This window comes from Diceros bicornis, chromosome 7 (genome assembly GCF_020826845.1).
Source record: "Diceros bicornis minor isolate mBicDic1 chromosome 7, mDicBic1.mat.cur, whole genome shotgun sequence".
Lineage (NCBI taxonomy): Eukaryota > Metazoa > Chordata > Mammalia > Perissodactyla > Rhinocerotidae > Diceros > Diceros bicornis.
This window is the reverse complement of record NC_080746.1, coordinates 79,108,203-79,128,736: the sequence shown is the minus strand read 5'-3', so window position 1 is coordinate 79,128,736 and position 20,534 is coordinate 79,108,203. Positions and strand designations below refer to the sequence as shown.

Below are 20,534 nucleotides of genomic sequence, written 5' to 3'. Positions count from 1 at the left end.
TACAAGTTGTTCTAAAAGATAAAAATAGAAAAATCACCTAACCCATTTTATGAGGCTGATATAGCTTTGATCCTAAAATTTAATAAGGACAATATGAGAAAAGAAAATAAAAGAATAAACTCAATCTTAAATATGTCTGCAAATATCTGAAGCAAAATATTACAAGACCAAAGCAATTAGCCTAAAATAAATATACTTATCGAATAAGTATATAAAGACGGCTCAGCTTTAGAAAATCTATCAAGCCCGAAACATAAAAAGTAAAAATATAAAGTCAATAGAATAAATAGTAGGAAACAATCTGTGAGAAGTCTGGGTGGGAAAGATTTCTTAAACACAATGTGAAAAATACTAGCCATGAGGGGAAAAACTGTGATGGATTTTATTACAATTTACCGCATTAATATACTTAAGGAGAAAAATTCGAATGACCAATTCCATAGACTCAGAAAAAGCATTTGAAAAAGTTCTCTACTTACTTATGATGAAAATGAACTCTTAGAAAACTAAAGATAGAACTTACATTGATAAGGACTCTGAAGAAAGCCTATGTCAATGTCTTCCTCAACTTGATACATCTTCCCTTTGAAGCTGTTATTAAGACAGTGATTCCTCTGTCACTTCTGCTGCACATCGAAGTGCTGGAGGACCTGACAAATGTCTGCCCTACAACTGAGCAAGGAAAAAGATACAACAAAATTAGAGTTATCATTACCTGCAGATGATAGAATTTCCATAGAAAACCCAACAGAACCAATAACAATCTGTAAGAATAAGAGAGTTTGGAAAGTTGTTGAATACAAGAACAATATACCACAAAATTACTTGCATTTCTCAATACCAAAAATAGTGAAATAAAATAAGAGAAAGGCACTATTCACTAAATTAAAAAAAAAATCATTATCTACGAATTAACCTAACCAAAGATGCACAAGAACTTTAGTGCAGAAAAAAATGTAAACTCTTATATGACATAAGAGACTGTCTGAACACCATATTTATGGCTGGGACAATTTAATATGTAGAGATGTTAACAAGCACCCACTCATCTTTAAATTCAATTTCCATTCTAAGTAAATAGAAAATTTTAAGTGATTCAAAATTTAAATGAAAAAGTAAATATTCTCAAATATATCAGGCAATTTTGAAAATATGACATACCAGATATGAAGACATAGTAAAAAGTCTTCATAATTTAAAAAGAAAGGTCTTGGTAAAGGAACAAAGAATTCAGTGGCACAGAATAGAGAGCCCAGAAACATATATGCAGATATAGGAACTTGGTATATAATAGAGTGGTGTCATCAATTGGTGGGGAATAAATTAATTATATAATTACATAAAAATATATATGTATATATATTTTGGTATACAAATATATAAAATATTGTATAGAATATGTTGATATTAATGTGGTACTAATACTACATTAATTACATTATATATAGTTTATATATAATTATTATATTCATATATAAATTATATATGTTTAATAATTATTAATATATTAATATAACATATAATCATATATATTATATGGGAAGTAGAGTGGGAAGGACTCTACTTCCATACTCCAATAAAGTCAGGTTTATCCACATGACTTACTTTAGCCAATGAAATGCAACAAGTGCCAACATTTCAATTAGAGAGTGCTTGGAGAGAAGATGACCTCCAATGGACATGTGGCATGGTGAGAAATAAATCTGTGTTGTCGTAAGCAACTGAGCTGGAGCCATTTGTTAGCACAGCATAGTCTAATCTATCCTACCTGATATAATAAGTAAAATATGATATATGCCCATGATTGAGTACTATGTATACTTCAGAGGAAATAAACTAGATTGACATATGTAAAACAGCATTTGATCTCAGACACATAATGATGAGTTGAAGGTAGATGTATGAAACTGCATGAGTTGGTGTGAGTATGAAACTATGAGATCTATGGAAAATATGATTTATTTAAATTCAAAATTACACACAAACAACAACACTATTTTTTTCATAAAGGACATTCAATAAATACAGTACGATGGCTGTGGAAGAAAGGTGGCTATGGCTAGAAGTGGTGATAAAGGAGAACATGAAAGAAGATAGTCATTAGAGTTAAAAACTCAGTGTAAGGGTTAAACGACATTTGGACAGTTTCCTCATCTATAAGATGAGGGAAATAATAGTAACAAACCCCATAAGATTGTTGTCAGGATTAAATGAATTAATGTATAAAAAGGGCTTGAAAGAGTGCCTGGCACCTAGTAAGCTCTTTAAAAAGTTTGCTATTAATTATTAGTTGTTATTTATTTTTAGTTAAAGAGACACTTACTAGACTTGAATGTACAACAGAAGTTCCCCATCTTGTAGCATGAAAAGTAAACAATATGTAAGTAAGATGAAGAGACAAGGAAGATAGAATGAAAAAGGCCAACATATACCTAACAGAAGTTCCAGGAGCAGAGAATGTGGAAGAGTCAATATTTGAAGAGATAATAGTTGAGAGATTAGAAAAAAAAAAATATATGTATATCTATATATATATATCCTCAATTTGAAAATCATACTGAATTTTTAGGAGGATGGAAAAAATCCGATTTAGTTATTTCATAGTGAAACTTCAGAAACCAAAGGCAATGAGAAAATAATAATTTAAAAAAGCAGGAAAGAAAGAGCCAATTATCTACTAAGGAATAAAATTTTATTTTCTTCAGTAAAAATTGATACCAGAAGATAGTGAAAAATTATCTTTATATATTAGTGGGAAATCACCCAGCTAGAATACAATGTTCATCTGAACTTCCCACTTAAGAGTAATGGTGACAAAGATATATTTAGATGAAGACAATGTTTTTCTCATTCTCAGACTACAGCTGACAAAGACCAAGGATTTCCCAGGACACTCTTACTAGTTGTTGCACTGAGAGTATTGAAGTATTGGTTTTAATGTTTGCTTGTTTTTCTCCCAATTTCCTACAGAATAATTTAATATTATATCACTCTATTTTCCAGATTCACTTAAAGAAAAAACTCTATTGACTTTGATAAAGTCCTCTCCAGGCAAGTAATTTTAGCAGCTATCTTTTAAGATCAATATAATAGAAGAAGGGAAACCTAAATGGACTTCTTCATCGTCAACATATTTTCCTGTCCTCGCCATTTCTCACTGCTTAATCCCTTGACTCAATCAGTCACTTGCCTACGCCTCCAATCTCACCTCCTTACACTTTCTCCTTTGCTCATTATGCTCAGTTATATGGCTTTTCAGCTGTTCCTGGAACATATCAAACTTAAGCTCATCTTAGATCCTTTCTCTCTGCCTGGAGTACCTCTCCCCTGTCTTGCAAGGCCAATTTGAGTTTATTTCTGATCTCATGATTCAGCTTTCAGCTTACCTTCTCAGAAATGTAGTGCTTGCTCACTCTAACTGAGTGGCCACCCAGTAGCCTTTCAATGACACAACTTGTCTGTCTTGCCATTTAAACTCCATGGCAGTAGGTGCCCTATTTGTTCACAACTGTATCTGCAAAATATAGAGCAATGTTAGAAACATAGTAAGCACTCCATAGTTATTTACTAATTAGTGAATAACTTAGCAAATCACTATACAAACCTGGGACAAATGATAACTTGATTTCTAATCTGCAAAGAACTTCACATTTATTATCTTATTTAGTCCTTATGACAATCCTTAGGAAAAGGAGCCAAGAGAATAAAACGAACAAAGACCACCCTGGTCGGCAGAGTGATTAATCATCCCCGTTTTGCTGAAGAGAAAGCTAAGGTTAAAGTGGTTAATGATTTACTAATGATGAGGCTTGTGGTAGATAAAATAATGGCCCCCCTCCCAAAGATGTCCATGTCTAATTCCTGCAACCTGTGACTATGTTGCCTTACATAGAAAAAGGGGCTTTGCAAATACGATTAACGTTAAGAACCTTGACATGAGGCGATTATCTTGGATGATCTGTGTGGGCTCAATCTTATTTTACAAGTCCTTAAAAGAATCTTTCCTGGAGGCCTGCCCGGTGGCATAGTGGTTAAGTGTGCATGCTCCACTGCGGCAGCCCTGGGTTCGCAGGTTCGGATCCCGGGCATGCACCGACACACCACTTGTCAAGCCATGCTGTGGCGGCGTCCCATATAAAGTAGAGGAAGATGGGCACAGATGTTAGCCCAGGGCCAATGTTCCTCAGCAAAAAGAGGAGGAGTGGCATTGGATGTTAGTTCAGGGCTAATCTTCCTCACACACAAAAAAAAGAAAAAGCACCTTTCCTGGCTGAGGTCAAGGTCAGAGGGAATGTGACTGTAGAAGAATGGTTGGAGAGACACGAAATTGCTGGCTTTGAAGATAGAGGAAGGAGGCAACAAGACAAGGAAATGAGAACAGCCTCTAGAAGCTGCAAAAATCAAGGAAAGGGATTTTCCCCTAGAGCTTCCAAAAGGAGCACAGCCTTGCTGATGTCTTGATTAGCCTAGTGAGACCTGTATCAGATTTATAATCTACAGAATTGCAGGACAATAAATTCCTGTTGTCTTAAGCTGTTAAGTTTCTGTAATTTATTACAGCAGCCATAAGAAACTAATACAGAGCTGAAACTAGAAGTCAGATCAGCAGACTCCTACTTAGCTCTTTCCGCCACACTACATGTCATCTTGGGTAATTCAAAATTCTCCTAAACTCAATGGCAAACAGATTAAGTACTGACTGAGCAATGCTGTGACAGGGAAATGGCTCCTAAATTATAGATATTGTAATATATATATAGCGAGATATATATATACATTTATATATATACATATATATAAAGTACATGTGACAGATTCTTTAAACTATCAGCTATTTTTTCTTAAATTTCAAAGAAGATAATGGCATCATGAAACAGGGCTGTATAGAGGAGATAGGACTCTTAACAGTGTGCTTTGAAGAGATTTTATTTGAACCCATTTATCATTCTCATTATATTCATCATAATGAGAAAAAAGAGCTCCATTCTTACTATAATCTATGTCATTGTAATATAATACATAGTATTGTTCTGGAGAGCAATTCAGTGCAGCCAAATAGTGCTTTTTTTCTTATTTGCAGGCTTTATTTTTTGCATTTTTGTGCCACTTACAGAAGATAGGCTAAGCCAGTAAGGAAAAGAAGAAAGAGGATAAAATGAATGAAGGAGAGGCCAAGAAGGGTCAAAGAAATGTTGAACCCACAGCATCTACTGATATGGAATGATGCACAGGTGTCTGGGGTGAGGTTGGATGGGCTGGGGCTGGTTTGTTGCTTACCATATTTCTGAAACAAAACAAAGAAGTTAACAGGGTCTTAAGAGGATTTTATTTTGAAAAGTAAATTTATCAATGTGAAAATTCCTAAAAAGATATGTCAATTAAATCACATTTAGCTGTATGACATTGTTTCATTGAATAGAAGAAAAGGGCAGAAAAATATTTAGTAAATATATAACTATTAGTCAATGAAAGAAATATTTAGATCCCTGAAATAGGATCTATTACAAAGAATCCTGAGATACATAGTCACATTAAAATGATGGGTAACTTTTGTGGACTGAGGTCAAGTACACAAGTTTCTTTAGTATTATTTACATATTTGAATACATATGCATACCACCATCCCCGAACACAAGATATGGTAATTTGTTTGTGTTAGAAATTATTTTTTAAATTATTATTTAAAACTACTTTAGTTCAAACAATGCAGTTGTGTATATACACAAGTTAACACCAATCTACGCTTTAGCAATTGTTAGTTCAGATGTGAAAAGCCCACTGAAGGTTTGTTTAATTGGTACCTGTAGCACCTTAATCACGAACATACACTCTCAAGTATGATGTTTTTACTATACAGCAACAACATTATCAAAATCTACACATGAAATTTTATTAACTAGCGTAATGAATGTTGGAACATCTTTTTATTGGAGAAATAAATGGTGTTGAAAATGAGTGATGATAACCATAGCATGTTTGGGCAAATGGGGTGAATTTGTATATTCATACTAAAACCAAATGAAACATTTTCCCACTTTTGATAAAGCAAGTAATACGCTGCATTTCATTTAGTCACTCAACAAATGACTGCAATCTTTTATAAACTACTTATCCTAGTCTGGAACTATGGTGGATTCTGAGATTACAGAGATGAGTAAATGGTAGTTATCACACTTAGGGAACTCATTGTCCAATAAGGCAAATATTCTGGGGAAAAATAACACAGAATACCCTGCCTTTACTTGATAAGTGGGTTCCCTCAAACATCAACTCTTATGAAAAATAAGGTAGCATAATTGCAAATTTACTGAACGCAAGTCTGCACAGAGCTAGGCTTCCTCATATTCTAGGATTCAGCCTATATTTTTTCATCACAGTTGCAATTTGAAGGAAATTAGTGGTGCTTGTCTGTTCCGGCTTAAATAAGGCTGGAGACAATTGCAGTGTTATGGCTTTCCTGGACTCTGTCATTGCCTCACGAAGTTACTAGTTAGCCTGGGTTAGGAGCTCATTCTACTTACAAATCAAGGGAAGCTGGACGCAGAGAACACTTGAGACTTGGGTATCTACTGACTACCCCCTGCAATGCTCCCCGAGATGGGGTTGCCTGCAGCATCTCCTCACAATCTTCTGGCCCTTTCCTCACGCCAAGCTGAAATGTTAGCTCACCTCCTATCCCACCTACAGAGAGTAGGTGAAGTAGCTAATCACCAACTAAGCAATATCCAATTTCTTGTTATTGTGGGGAAATACATATCGAATTGTAATTCGAATATAGAAGAAGAGCTACTGCAATAGGAAATACACAGTTAAGTGAGAGCACAATTCCACATAAGAGAGATGCCCTAACTGTCTGGAGGAGTGGAAGCCTACAGACAGGGGGCTGCATTTGAGTTTGGACTCGATGCATGAATAGATCTACAGTAGGCAGAAGACAAGAGGATCAGAAAGGAAAGCTTGTCACAGGCAGAAGGAACATCATGCAAAAGCAATGATGTGATTGGAGCACAGACTCCCAGAAGAAGAAATGTGTTTATTGGTGTGTTTTGGAGGAGACAGGGCATTTAAAGCAGTAAAGGCAGGGTGAATGTACATTGTTCTGAAGGATGCTACGTATTGACATTATCCTCTGTCCATATCATGGGGATGCAGCACACCATTCTGCACAGTTTGGAGGGGGGAGGCTGACTAGCAGGAAGACTAGGAACATGTATTCCAGGCATGGGGGATCAGAAGTGGCCACCCCAAAATAGGTCCCTTTGGCTTGATTGTTAAGAACAAAAGACTCTGAAAGAAACTTTAACCTTCCCCCTAATTGCCTAAAAGAATTTAAGATAGAAGACCTGTTCCAGGAAAGAGCTAATACCATCAGAAAACTATAGTATAATGTAAAATAGGTATGATAGACAGAAAGGCACTAGCAAGCCCATTTTTCTCAAAGTTCTGTTTCTCAGATCACATTGTCTATGGATGGTCCAGCAAACACTTGTTTAACAAACCTTTGCTTTTCCATCTTAATGTAAATTGCCTTCCTCCCATTTGAAGTCCTACACCACTACCTGCTCCTTTGTCTTTAGCTGAAGATGGTATCTAAAGTGGTTGCTTCAGCCATTCTGGTGAGTTAACTCAGTTTTCCTGGGTTTCTCCCATGTATGCATGTCATTAAACTTTGATTTTCTCCTGTTATTCTGTCTCATGTCAATTTAATTCTTAGACCAGCCAGAAGGACCTAGAGGGTAGAGGAACAGTTCTTCCTCCCCAACCCCACAGGGTAAAGGTGACCTGGATTAAGCTGAATGTACTGTATATGGGGTTGCCAGATTTAGAAAAGTCAAACAAACAAAAACCATAAAAGCAAAAATTAAGATGCGCAATTAAACTTGACCTTCAGGTAAAAAACAAATAATTTTTTAGTATGGGTATGTCCCATGCAACATTTGGGATATACTTATACTAAAAACTTATTTGTTGTTTACATGATATGCAAACTGATCTGGGTGTCTTGCATGTTATCTAGCAACCTTAATACTGAAGGAAGGAAGAAAAGAGTTTATAAAATTGGTCTTTGTTCTAACTTGACCTCTGAATGCAGAAAGTCCTTTCTTAAACTATTGAAATGTACACAGTTCAAACTAAGTTGCATTGAAAAGGTCTGTGCCATTTGAATGTAATTAATTCTGGTATTGCTTTAGCAAGGTCCTTTCCTTTGAAAACTTTGGGGACTTTTTTATTCATGGAAATGCATTCTTCCCATTCTTCCTTCAAGTACTCTTTCTCTGTTTAATTGCAAACATAACGTTTACTGAGTATGAATTGCAGGGAAAGCATAATAGTGCCAGCACAGTTGACCATGTCCCTAAGGTCATGAAAGCACAATGTGTGTCTGTGGGCTGAAATCCATTTTCACTCAGAGTATTTTTAGGGAGAGTGTACGCCCAGACTGACATGGCTGCTTCAGAACTCAGAAATGCTTATTCCTATTTGTATAAGTCTGTAGTCATACACTGCTCAAGTTTTTCTTCTATTGTATGTGGCTTGATATATACCTTTACACCAGCATCAATCAACCAGCAGGAACTTTTTGAGGCATGAAAGGCACTAGCACTGATTGATCAATTCCAGAGTACGAGGAAGCATGTTACGTGCTTCGCATCTGCTTTCCCTGCTTCTGACATCATCCCTGTGAGGTAGATATTATTAGCCCAATTTAAAAGTAAGGAAATTGGGTCTCAGAGTAAACTTGAAGAAGACTCTTCCAACCATCTAATTTACCCCAATACGAAATAGGCTTCTGAAAGACTGAATTTCCCAGTATTCTCAGTCTCCAAATGCAGGCTGAATGAATACTAGCAAGGCCTGTTGGTGAGGAGCTTCAGCCATTGGGTGATAGTTTGGAAGTGATGAACTCGAGGCTGCTATGATTTTTCCTTGTTCTATATCCCCTGTAATGAAATAATTTAAAATTTATTTATAAAGTGCATTAACTAGGTTGAGTTTCTCCCTGTTTTTATTTAACCTAGCTTAGAGAAAAATGGAAGAAATACAGCTCCTTGCATAGAAAAACTTGTAAGACTTTTGGAAGAATAAAATGGAACTGCTAAGTCAAAATCAGAAATAATCATATAGGACTGGCCCTGTGGCTTAGCAGTTAAGTGCGCGCTTCGCTACTGGTGGCCCAGTTTTGGATCCTGGTCGTGCACCGACTCACCGCTTCTCCTGCCATGCTGAGGCCGCATCCCACATACAGCAACTAGATGGATGTGCAGCTATGATATACAACTATCTACTGGGGCTTTGGGGGAAAAAATAAATAAATAAAATTATAAAAAAAAAGAAATAATCATATGGATGGGGCCGGCCCCATGGCTTAGCAGTTAAGTGCGTGCGCTCCGCTGTTGGCGGCCCGGGTTCAGATCCCGGGCGCGCACCGACGCACCGCTTCTCCGGCCATGCTGAGGCCGCGTCCCACATACAGCAACTAGAAGGGTGTGCATCTATGACATACAACTATCTACTGGGGCTTTGGGGAAAAAAAAACAAAAAAAAGGAGGAGGATTGGCAACAGATGTTAGCTCAGAACAGGTCTTCCTCAGCAAAAAGAGGAGGATTAGCATGGATGTTAGCTCAGGGCTGATCTTCCTCACAAAAAAAAAAAAAAGAAAGAAATAATCATATGGAAAAGCACAGAATATTTTAATAAAATGTAATCTGAATTACACATGCCTGTTAACATTTAAGAAAGTGAAAGATATCTGGCTTTCAGCATTCACAGGGTACTATCTCAGAATATCAATACAATGTTCCAAAATCTTTATCTATTTTCCTCAATTTCTCTAACAACTACCTTTATCCAGATGCCATTGTCTTTTGCTTGAAACGTAGCTATTACATTTTAACTGATCTCTCTTACTTCAGGTTAGCTTAAGAAATTGATCATTGCCATTATTCACATCAAAGCCTGATGGCTATTACACTTTCAGTAATGCATTGTACCAAATTCACTGCAATAATAGAATTTTGATCTTCTATCTAGCTTGAGTTACAAAGTCTAGCTCATTGTCTGTTACAAGAAAAAGTCATAATATGGATATTTTGATCTATGGCATTTTATATCAAGTCTCTTATAAAATGTATTCATTAAGTTTATGTTGGTTTAAGCTCTCATCAATATGGCTGATTATTTGGCTAGCTTTAGAACCTTGGCAATATTAACATGGATAAAACACTAAACAAAAAGGTTTAAACAAACATCACTTTACTAATCAAATACTGGAGAAAGATAAACTAAGTCTTAGAAGAACAAGAAGTAATACAACCACAGTTTCTGATTTCAAAAGCTGGCTATTAAAACAAAAGAGGAAAAGAAGAAGTGCTTCAGGAATGGCAGAGTCAGGACCTTTGATAATCCACTCCTCCACAAAAGAATGAGAACACTGGCCAAACAAAGAAATAAAAATCTACATTTTCAAAACTGGAAATTAACCTAAGGCTTGCAGCAGTCTGAAGAGGGTTTATTCAAGAAAAATGGCTAAATTTCTGTAAGAATAGTGAGCTTTGAAGCATTTAACTTGCCATATTTCCAGTCCCCAATTCCCAGCTCTGTGGCAGCCTTGAAAATACGCAGCTTTGCAACCATGGTAGCTGTGAAAACCAGCAGTCTAGCTGTCACTAGAGGGGTGGAATGGATGGGAAGCTCCCAAAGACCCCCATCTTCAGACAGTTATTTTATTTGTCTTGCAGCTCCCTAGAAAAACCCCATTCACAGCACTTGTCTTTATTTGACCTATCTCAGAGCTCACTCAGTGATAAAAGCCCTAACTCCAGTGCTTTTGTATAAAAAAAAAGAGTTACTGGCTATTATTTAACTTCATAGCCACCTGAGATAGCAATACCAGTTGGGGCCCTTGCAGGACATTTGGTCCTGTCCAAAATGGCCATAAGACATTTGGGCCATTACCAAACCAAATGTCTGCTAATCGGTGGGGCAAACAAAAGGCAGACCAAAAAACTTAAAGGGAAAATTTGGGGAATGAGATTTCTATGTGGGGGCTTTGAAAAGTTCCAAAATATTCCTAAGGATCTAGGAGGTGACTTGCGTGTGTTGGGTTGTAGGTATGCCCAGAAAAGACCTGAGAAGGGCCTGCTCTAAAACTTCTGGCTAACATTGAGTCCCTGTGCAAGCAGAACATGAAAGCTAAGGCAGAGTTATAAACTGCCAGAACATTGAGGTGTGCCCCAACATACAGACAGAGCACCTCAACAGAGAATGGGAGGTTTATTGGTTCAAGGCGTTTCAGGAGATCTCTGTCCAATTATTAACTGCTTACTAATCTAAATGAGCAGAGAATTCAGAGGTCACATGAACAAAGAACACAGAGGTACGTGATTAGTTCAGGAAAGTCACTAAAGAAATAAATTGCAACAAGAACAAACTTTAATAACAACAAACCCTGGGAAGGAGAGGGAATCTGATTTTCAGAGTTGCTATATCATTTAAATTGTTAATAGGAATAGACCATGAGGAAGCCCAAATGTGGGACTTACTAGACAAAGAGTCTAAATCAGCTATTATAAATATATTGAAAGAACTAAAGGAAACCATATCTCAAGAATGGAAGGAAGGAAGGTCTGAGAATAATGTCTCACCAAATAAAGAATTACAATAAAAGGATAGAAATTAGGTAAAAGAACCAAACAGATATTATACAGTTAAAAAGTACAATAACAGAAATGAAAAATTCACTACAGGAGCTCAACAGAAGATTTGACCTGGCAGAAGCATCAATAAACTTGAAGAGAGAGCAATTGAAATTGTCTAGTCTGAGTAACAGAAAGAAAAAAAGAATGAAGAAAACTGAACACGGCCTCAGAGATCTGTGCAAAACCACAAGCAGCATACCAACCTGTGCATAATGGGAGTCCCAGAAGGAGAGGAGAGACAGAAACAGGGAGAAAAAATATTTGAAGAAATAATAACTGAAAACGTCTCAAATTTGATAGAAATCCTTAATATAAACATCCAAGATGCTCAAAAAACTCCAAAGAGGATAAGCTCAGAGGGATCCCACTGAGACTCATCATGGTTTAATTATTGAAAGACAAAGACAAAATGAGAATCTTGAGGTAGTAAGATAAAAACAACTCATCAAATATAAAGGATCCTCGGTAAGATTAACTGATGTTTTTTCATCAAAAACTATGGAGACTAGGAAGCTGTAGGGTGACATTCAAAGTGCTGAAAGAAAAAGACTGTCAACTAAGAATTCAGTATCTAGCAAAGCTATCCTTTAACAATGAAGGGAAATTAAGACCTTCCCACATACACAAAAATTGAGATAATTAATTGCTAGCAGACTTGACTTACAAGAAATGCTAAAGGGAGTCCTTAGACTGAAATGAAAGAGTACTAGACAATGCTTTAAGGTTGTCTGAAGAAATAGAAAGCACTAGTATAGGCAACATAAATAAAGAAATTGGGGCCAAATGGGTTGAAAAGACAGGTCTTTTATTACAAAGATTTTTCAAAAAAGAATGATCATATTTCAAAAAATCCTGAACAAGAAAAAAATATGCCAAAAGAATCCCACCATTTTTCACATGTGGTCCTAAGAAACAAGAGGAAAAATTATTGGCATTGGATTTTATTGCTTGTAATTGTATGTAGATAAGCAACAAGTTAGAGTTTTTCAGTTACTTTTATTGCTCTATCACAATTTGCCGTAATCTATATTACTTAGAGAAGTTATTTTTTCTAACAAGAATAAACAACTCTCTTATAAAAAATTATAAAGAAGGAATACTGGCTTTCCAATAGACTAAATGACTTACTCAAAAGCTATCTTTTGCCCACATTTTATTAACACAAACATTTCTCTTTTGGATAAAGCATTTTATCACTCAATTGAAGGATGCAAGCTTCAGATAAGTAGAAAGTTGCATGGGCCTATGATAAACCTATGTCTTTCAATTTAGAAATAACTCCAAATGTAATAAATTTGTATTACAAATTGACTTGACTTTGACTTTGCATTGCTTATGACAATATACTAATAAATTGAGACCGTATTTCAGCTTTTACAATTGCTTCTATTTTATCTATTCTGATAATAAATAATAATCTATATTATTAGAAGTAGGTGAAATCAAATGGATTTTAACTATCTTGCATTGTAGTTATTATCTAAGATAGACTTTGTCTCACTTGTAATAATTTATTCTCAGGTTAGCAAATCCTAAGAGGGATTTATTACTTTTTATTTTTTCACAAAGATGAATTATATAATCTAACTACATCAGTAGCCATTTAGTACCAACAAGTACAATGTATTTTCGATGATTCATCATTTATAATTGCAATTATTCAGGCAGAAGAATGTCAAAACAATCATTTTATATTTTTCTCTCTGTGTTCTGGATGGGAAATTTCCGATAGATTGTTATATGTGTTACCTTGTCAAACTAACCTAAATTAATAAAAATCTTCCTGAAAAATAGAAACAAGAGCTGTCAAGTCATGCTTTAAGAAAATCTGAAAACTTTTTTAATGAGGAAGAAATATAGCTATCCAAAGTTTATGCTAAAATAATATTTTCAGTAAGTCAATCTGCTCAACTAACAAATCAATAAGCTACCACTTTGAAAATAGAAAACAAATGCAGTAGCAAATATCCAGGAACAATTATAAACTGTAAATGAAAACCATGTCCAAAAAATGATACTGTTTAAGAATGTTCTCACTAATTATCTAGATTTTGTTAAAAAATACAAACAAATAATAATCAATTGGTACTCATAAATTAGACTAGAGTAGCTTCAACAATAGCTCAGTTTATATAAAAATATCTAAAATGAAAAAAGGAAATTGTTTTAAAAAGCAGGACATCATATTTAAGAGTAGCATTGAATACATAAATTGCAAGTAAGACTCCTTAATGTACTAGAATGTTGAGGTATAAAGGAACCACAGAGACCAGCAGTCACTTTTGATGAGTCTACTAATTTATCATTTAAGAAAACCCACAAACAAGCCAGAGAGGGTATATGGGTTGTACATTGTCACACAGCAAGCTAGGAGTATATCTCTAAGTAGAATCCATGTTGCTTATCTCCTTGGTTCAGAGTCCAGGCTTTTTCCAATAAATTGTAGTGTTTTCTTTACTCAGATCCCAAAGATACTTCTATTACTGGTTTCATTCCTGGATTATCATTGATGTTTTCTCTGTGCCTATTATAGTGATTCTTTTCTTCTATGACATAGACTCCACATAATTAATTTGCATGATATATTTTACTGCAGAATGATCCAACAGCCCCCAGAGGATTAGCAGACATCAGGACCAATATCAAGGACCTTTGGGTGTGGACCAAATGTCTTACGGACATTTTGGACAGGACCCAATGTTCTACAAGCCCTCCAGGAGAGATCAGTGAGGCAGTTTTAGGAAAAATAAACCTTTTGAAAATATTTATTTTCCCCAATACTCTTTTTTAAATTGAAGTATTACTTATGTACAATACAAAAACAATTGTTTTTAAGTGTACAGTTTGATGAGCTTGACAAGCTTATTATTATGGTCACCTACAAAGGTAGATGGGCTCTCTACCCAAAATTTGGTTTGGATGTGGAGATTGATGATGCCACATCCACATATCAAGAGGATATGAAAAAGTTTACTGCTTTTATAATTAAGTTCTTTGGGGAGAGCAAGGCAAGACCCTCGAGCAGGTCTGAAATGGCTTGAGAGAGCAAGGAAAGAAGACTAGACTGGCCTGGCTTATTGTGGTGAGGGGTGAAGTTGGGTGAGAGTTCCCGAGCTGGAGCAGAGGCTTATGGGTTTGAATCTCCCACCTGTGCCAGAGGAGGGATCATCCGGGCTTCCTTGTCAACCTGCCCAGATGTGGGGCACAAGAGAATTAAGCTCGTGAGGGGTGAGGTTTAAGAGGCATCAGCAAAGAGGAAAAAATGGGGCAAGTCTCCTCATTATACTTGTATACCATGTAACCGCCACCCCAATCAATGTATCAAACATTTTATCATCCAGAAGCTTCCCTCATGCTTCCTTCCAGTCAACCCCTACCTCACACCCAAAACCCCACTATTCTTATTTCTATCATGAAAAATTAGTTTTATCTGTTCAGGAACTTTACACAAACAGAATCACGCAGCATATTCTCTTTTGTTTCTGGCTTCTGTTGCTCACCATACTGCTTTTTTAAAATAAATAAATAAATAAATAAACTTTATTTTTTAGAAGTTTTAGATTTACAGAAAAATTGTGAAGATAATGCAGAGAGTTCCCACATACTCCACACCTAGTTTCTCATATTATTAGCGTCTTACATTACTATGGTATTTTGTTATAATTAATGAACCAATATTGATACATTATTATTAACTAGAGTCCATTCTTTATTCAGATGTCCTTAGTTTTTACCTAATGTCCTTTGTCTGTTCCAGGATCCCATCCAGGATACCACATTACATTGAGTTGTCGTGTCTTTTTAGGCTCTTCTTGGCTGTGATGTTTTTTCAGACTTTGTTTTTGATGACCTCAACAGTTGTGAAAAGTACTGGTCGTATATACTGTAGAACATCCCTCATTGGTATTTATCTGATATTTTCTCATGATTAGACTGGGATTAGGATACGTGCTATCAACATGACTTATTACTGTTGATGTTGACCTTGATCATCTGGCTGAGATTGCATTTGTCAGTTTTCTCCCCTATAAATTTACTCTTTTCTTCCCCCTCTTTCCATACTGTGCTCTTTGGAAGGAACTCATAATTTGCGGTCCACACCTAAGGAGTGGGGAGTTACATTCCACCTCCTACAAGGCAAAGTATCTACATAATTATTTGGAATTCTCCTTCATGGGAGATTTATCTCTTCTCCAGTTATTTATTTGTTCCATGGCTTATTTATATTCATTTGGATTTATGGATATTTATTTTGGGTTATAATCCAATAATACTTTATTTACTTATTTTTGCTCAAATTGTCCAGACTAGCCCATTGCAAGCTCTTTTGGTTGGCCAACTGTGTTAATCCACTCAGGCTGCCATAACAAAATACCGTAGACTGGGATAGCTTAAACAACAGAAATTTATTTCCCACAGCTCTGGAGGCTGAGAAGTCCAAGATCAAGGTGCCAGCTACCTTCTCACTACGTCCTCTCATGACCTTTCCTCAGTACAAGAGCAGTGAGGAGAGAGAGGGATCTCCCTCTTCGTCTTCTTATAAGGTCACCAATCCTATCAAATTAGGACTCCACCCTTATGACTTCATTTAATCTTAATTACCTCCTGAAAACCCTATATCCAAATACAATCACACTGAGGTGTATGGGAGGAAAACGTTTTCCTCAATCCTCCTAGGATCCCTTGATGGGTCTGAAAATTAAACTGACAAAGGCACATTAACAGGAGAAAAGCATGCAAATTTATTTAATATAAGTTTAACACCACACTGGAGTCTTTACAGGGAAATGAAGACCCAAAGAAACAGATCTGTGTATTTTTATGCTAGTTTTGATGAAGAGTGGACATGCCTGGAGGAATGTGATAGGTTAAGGAGTATGAGGTAATTGCGGTAAATTGGGGGAAACTTAGCAAGGCTTGTTTGTTAGGATTCTTCTTAATGTCCCTTTGTCTTTGCCCTCCTTCACCCCCATTCTGTCTCCTGTCTGCCTCAAGAGTAACAGCTCTGAAATATGATAACAATAACACAATAATAATAATTGATATTTAGGGAGCATTTTTACTGTGTGAGAACTGAGATGTGAGCTAAAATCATTAAATTGTTTTAATCTCCAAATGCTTTTATAGGATCGCTAAGAGAATGGAGAGTGACAATATTGTTCCAGTTTTATACATGAGTGCTAAGAGGCTAGATTGATTGCTTCTTGTCACTTTGCTAAAGTTTTAAATATTTTCTAAACCAGCATGGGACACTTATCACTTCCTTACTTTAAAAAATCTCTGTATATTACTTAAATATAATCCAGTATTTCTTAAGCAAGACATGCAGAAATCTTCTTAGTCTATCCCAAATCTGCTCTGCCAGGTTCATCTATCGCCTTTCCTTTGTTTCCTCCTGTTATTTCAATATACTACACTATTTCTCTCCTGCAAACCTTTGCCCATGATGTTCTCTCAAGTACCATCACTCTTCTCCAACCAGTGAGCTCCTTGGAGTGGTAGATGCCTTATAATTTCCTCCTATGCTCGTAGCGTTATTAATGATGCTGACTATAGGAATCTCATTGTGATTACTTACACAATTTGTGTTCTACAATAGAGCAGTGATTCTCAAAGTGTGGCCCAGGGACTGCACAAGGTAAAAATTATTTTCATAACAATAGTAAGACATTATTTACCTTTTTTACTCTCATTTTCTCTTAAGTGTGCAGTGGAATTTTTTAGAGTATACATGATATGTGATGTCATAAAAGATTGAATGCAAAAGTGGGTAGAAAAATCCCGCTGTCCTCTGTCAGGCCAGACATTAAGTGGATTTTCAAAAATATAAAATAATACAACACGATATTTTTTTGGAAAGAAAATTGTTTTTCATAAAAATGTTATTTTTGTTTATATGTAATGAGTTTAGTATTATTTAAAAATATTTACAAAATATCTCAGTTGAAAATTCTATGATAAATATTAATAAATATAAGCCACTGTATACAAGTTCTTTAGCGTCTTCAACAATTTTTAAGAGTATAAAGCAATCTTCAGACCAAAAAGCTTGGAATTGCAGTAAGATAGCATATACACTTATGGGTATGAAGTGTATGTATTATTCATCCTTATAAGGACTGAGTCTAGCTCGGAGCCCACCCCAAATTAGTAGCTTTTGTATGTTTATTTTCAAAGAGGAGAGTGAAGCTGAAATAGTTTAACATAAATTGAGAACCTTAATCAGCCATGTGATTAAGCTTGTCACTGTATAATAACTGATGTAGAGCTTAACAATGATCCTTGGTTTCTATATTGTTTTTTGAATGCTCTTTTCAATAAGCCTCAAGTGTTTAGAAGCTAGAACAGCATAGAAGCTGCCACAATGCAATACTCATGGTGATCCTTTTTTTTTAACTAATATATTGGACCAAACTCTAACAGAAGGGCCACAAAATTCCAGTTGAAATGATTACAAACATTTAAGTTAACTGCATACTGGTTACTTCTGTCTTGGTCCACATAAAAGAGAATATACTATATTTCAAGCCAATTTTCATATGTTTTTCTAGGTCTGATTCATTCTTTGCTGGACATATGTGAATACCTAAAACAACATAAGAAAACTTTCGTGGTTATTTGTAAATAGTTATCATTATTACCTGTCTTATTTGGAATCAAAACAGAAAAACACACATAGCTGTCAAGACTAAACCATGTCTAAAGGAGCCTAGGAATTGGTACATTGTCACAGAAGACTACAAGCTACAAAGGATGGTCCAGAAATTTAAACTCTAATGTTCGAGGCACATTGGATAATGTGCTAACGGTGTTAGTTTGTTTTGTACTTCTTGAGTGTTAGACCATAAGTGGATCTAGAAAATTCAGTCTTCATGTTAACTATTCAAAATCTCCCAGTAAAGATTAGAAATAAATAACATGACAGTAGAATGAAATATTGACATGTTTCCTCCCAGCTTGGTGCATGGGCGTAGATTTTCACTTATGATTACAAAATTTTGCAAAATTTGGGCTGACCCATGTTCAGGAGGATCTCAGGTTTATTTTTGTCTAGGATTAAGATGGCTTCATTTCCATATTGTACCACATATGTCAGGTAAATAAAAGGAGGTGTAGATTCCGACTTTTGCTGCTGCTGCTGCCAAATGGGCAAGGTGTCTGCACCAGTCGGCATATCCTTCAGACTGGGCTTTCTCTGCCAGTGGGAGTCAGCGGTTCACCACTCCTCTCTGGAACCACCCCTACTCACTCCCTGCTGTGCTCTTGTGTATTCTGGGTGCTTTGAGGCAGTCCTCGTATATGGAATGCTTCCAGTTACTTTTCACTAAATTAAGAGGTTTTTAAACTGCTAGCATTAAGAATTGTTAATTTTACCATTCTTCAGTTTAAGGGTAGAAATTAGAAATATAGGCCGTTTGTGAACAAAATCCCCAGGAAACTTGAAATGTATTTCTGAGCATTCTAAAAAAAAAAACAAGTGAGAACCATTCATAAGACGATACACAAGTTAAGTGACAGTTTTCCTACTACGATAGTGTGCGGTTTATGAGCTGTGGAGCTGATACGGATTAGGAACACCTGTCAGTGCAGATCTTAAGTAGCTATTGGGGTTGTGACACCACAGTTTGGGCTGTTTAACTTGAGAAGATGTATATAGTGTTGTGAACAAAAGTATATTTTAGGATTAGATCTACATTGAGAGAAGTCCCTACAATAACACTCTATCCCTATCAATTCACAGGTCCTCTTTGAAAGTAGCAAGAGAGATTTTATTGCATGCTGGGCATTTGGAAGAAGCATTTATTCAGTTGTGGTTTTTTTTTTTTTCCTGGCTAGTCTCTGACTTTACCCAAAGGTGGTGCCCGTCACCACTGCATTTTTTCTGTTCCAAGCATTAGCGAGGCTCCCACACAAGATAGGGCCTCCCCAGGAGTGGGCAAATGGGCAAGGCGCGATCGGATCTATCAGGCCCGATGGGCCAGGCTGCCACTACTGGCACCACCACTGCCTCAGCCCCGCAGTAGATTTCAAATGGATGAGAGAACATAGAAAGGGAGCAAAGTAACATGAGGTTAATATAGTAAATTGATATCCTTCACATATTTTCTTTCAAGGATTTACAACAGTCTGTGCCACCATGTGTAAAAGTTGGTTCCCAAATCTCACTTAAGAAGAGGAACATTAGTTTTTTCTACCTCAAAGAATTTAGCATTTCAATCCTGTACATAGCAGTTCTGCCACAAATAAGCCCTAATAATATGAGAGAAAGACTTGTACAGGGTTCTGATATGTGATATAGCCAGTCTATGTGATTAATCTTTAAGTCTTTAAAGGTGGGAAATTTAGATATTTGTAAGAAACCATATCATTTCTTTCATATTATTTTAAATCTGGATCCTTCAGTGATCAAGCACAAAAGTCAATCTTGCTTCTTTTTCTATAATATCATTTAAAAGAAAGTATATAGGAAAAAGTAAAATGAAGTCATTAATTTTGAGGGAGAGGTGGCAATCATGGATTTAAGATGTTCCAGGTCACTAAATTTCATAATTTACAGAAGAAATGAAGACCAATCAGAAGTCCTTCTAATGTATTTCAACCTATCACATTCCCAGAGGTAGATTAAAAACTATGACCATCATATTTTGTAGCTCTCACCATTAGGGAGTGATGTCTACTTCCCCATTACTTGAATCCGGGCTGGCTTGGTGACTTGCTTTGATCAACAGAATGTAACTAACCTATGTGACATGGCTTTGCAGCTGTTACCTTTTTTTTAAAAAACTTACTTTTTTTAGAGCAATTTTACATTCACAGCAAAATTGAGACGAAGG

At 36.0% G+C, this 20,534-nt stretch overlaps 1 pseudogene; it reads right to left on the bottom strand.

Annotated features, from left to right (window-relative positions):
- Nucleotides 1-18,688: 18,688 nt before the first annotated feature.
- LOC131409161 (putative uncharacterized protein BRD3OS) overlaps nucleotides 18,689-20,534 on the bottom strand; it is a 71,716-nt pseudogene continuing 69,870 nt past the window's right edge.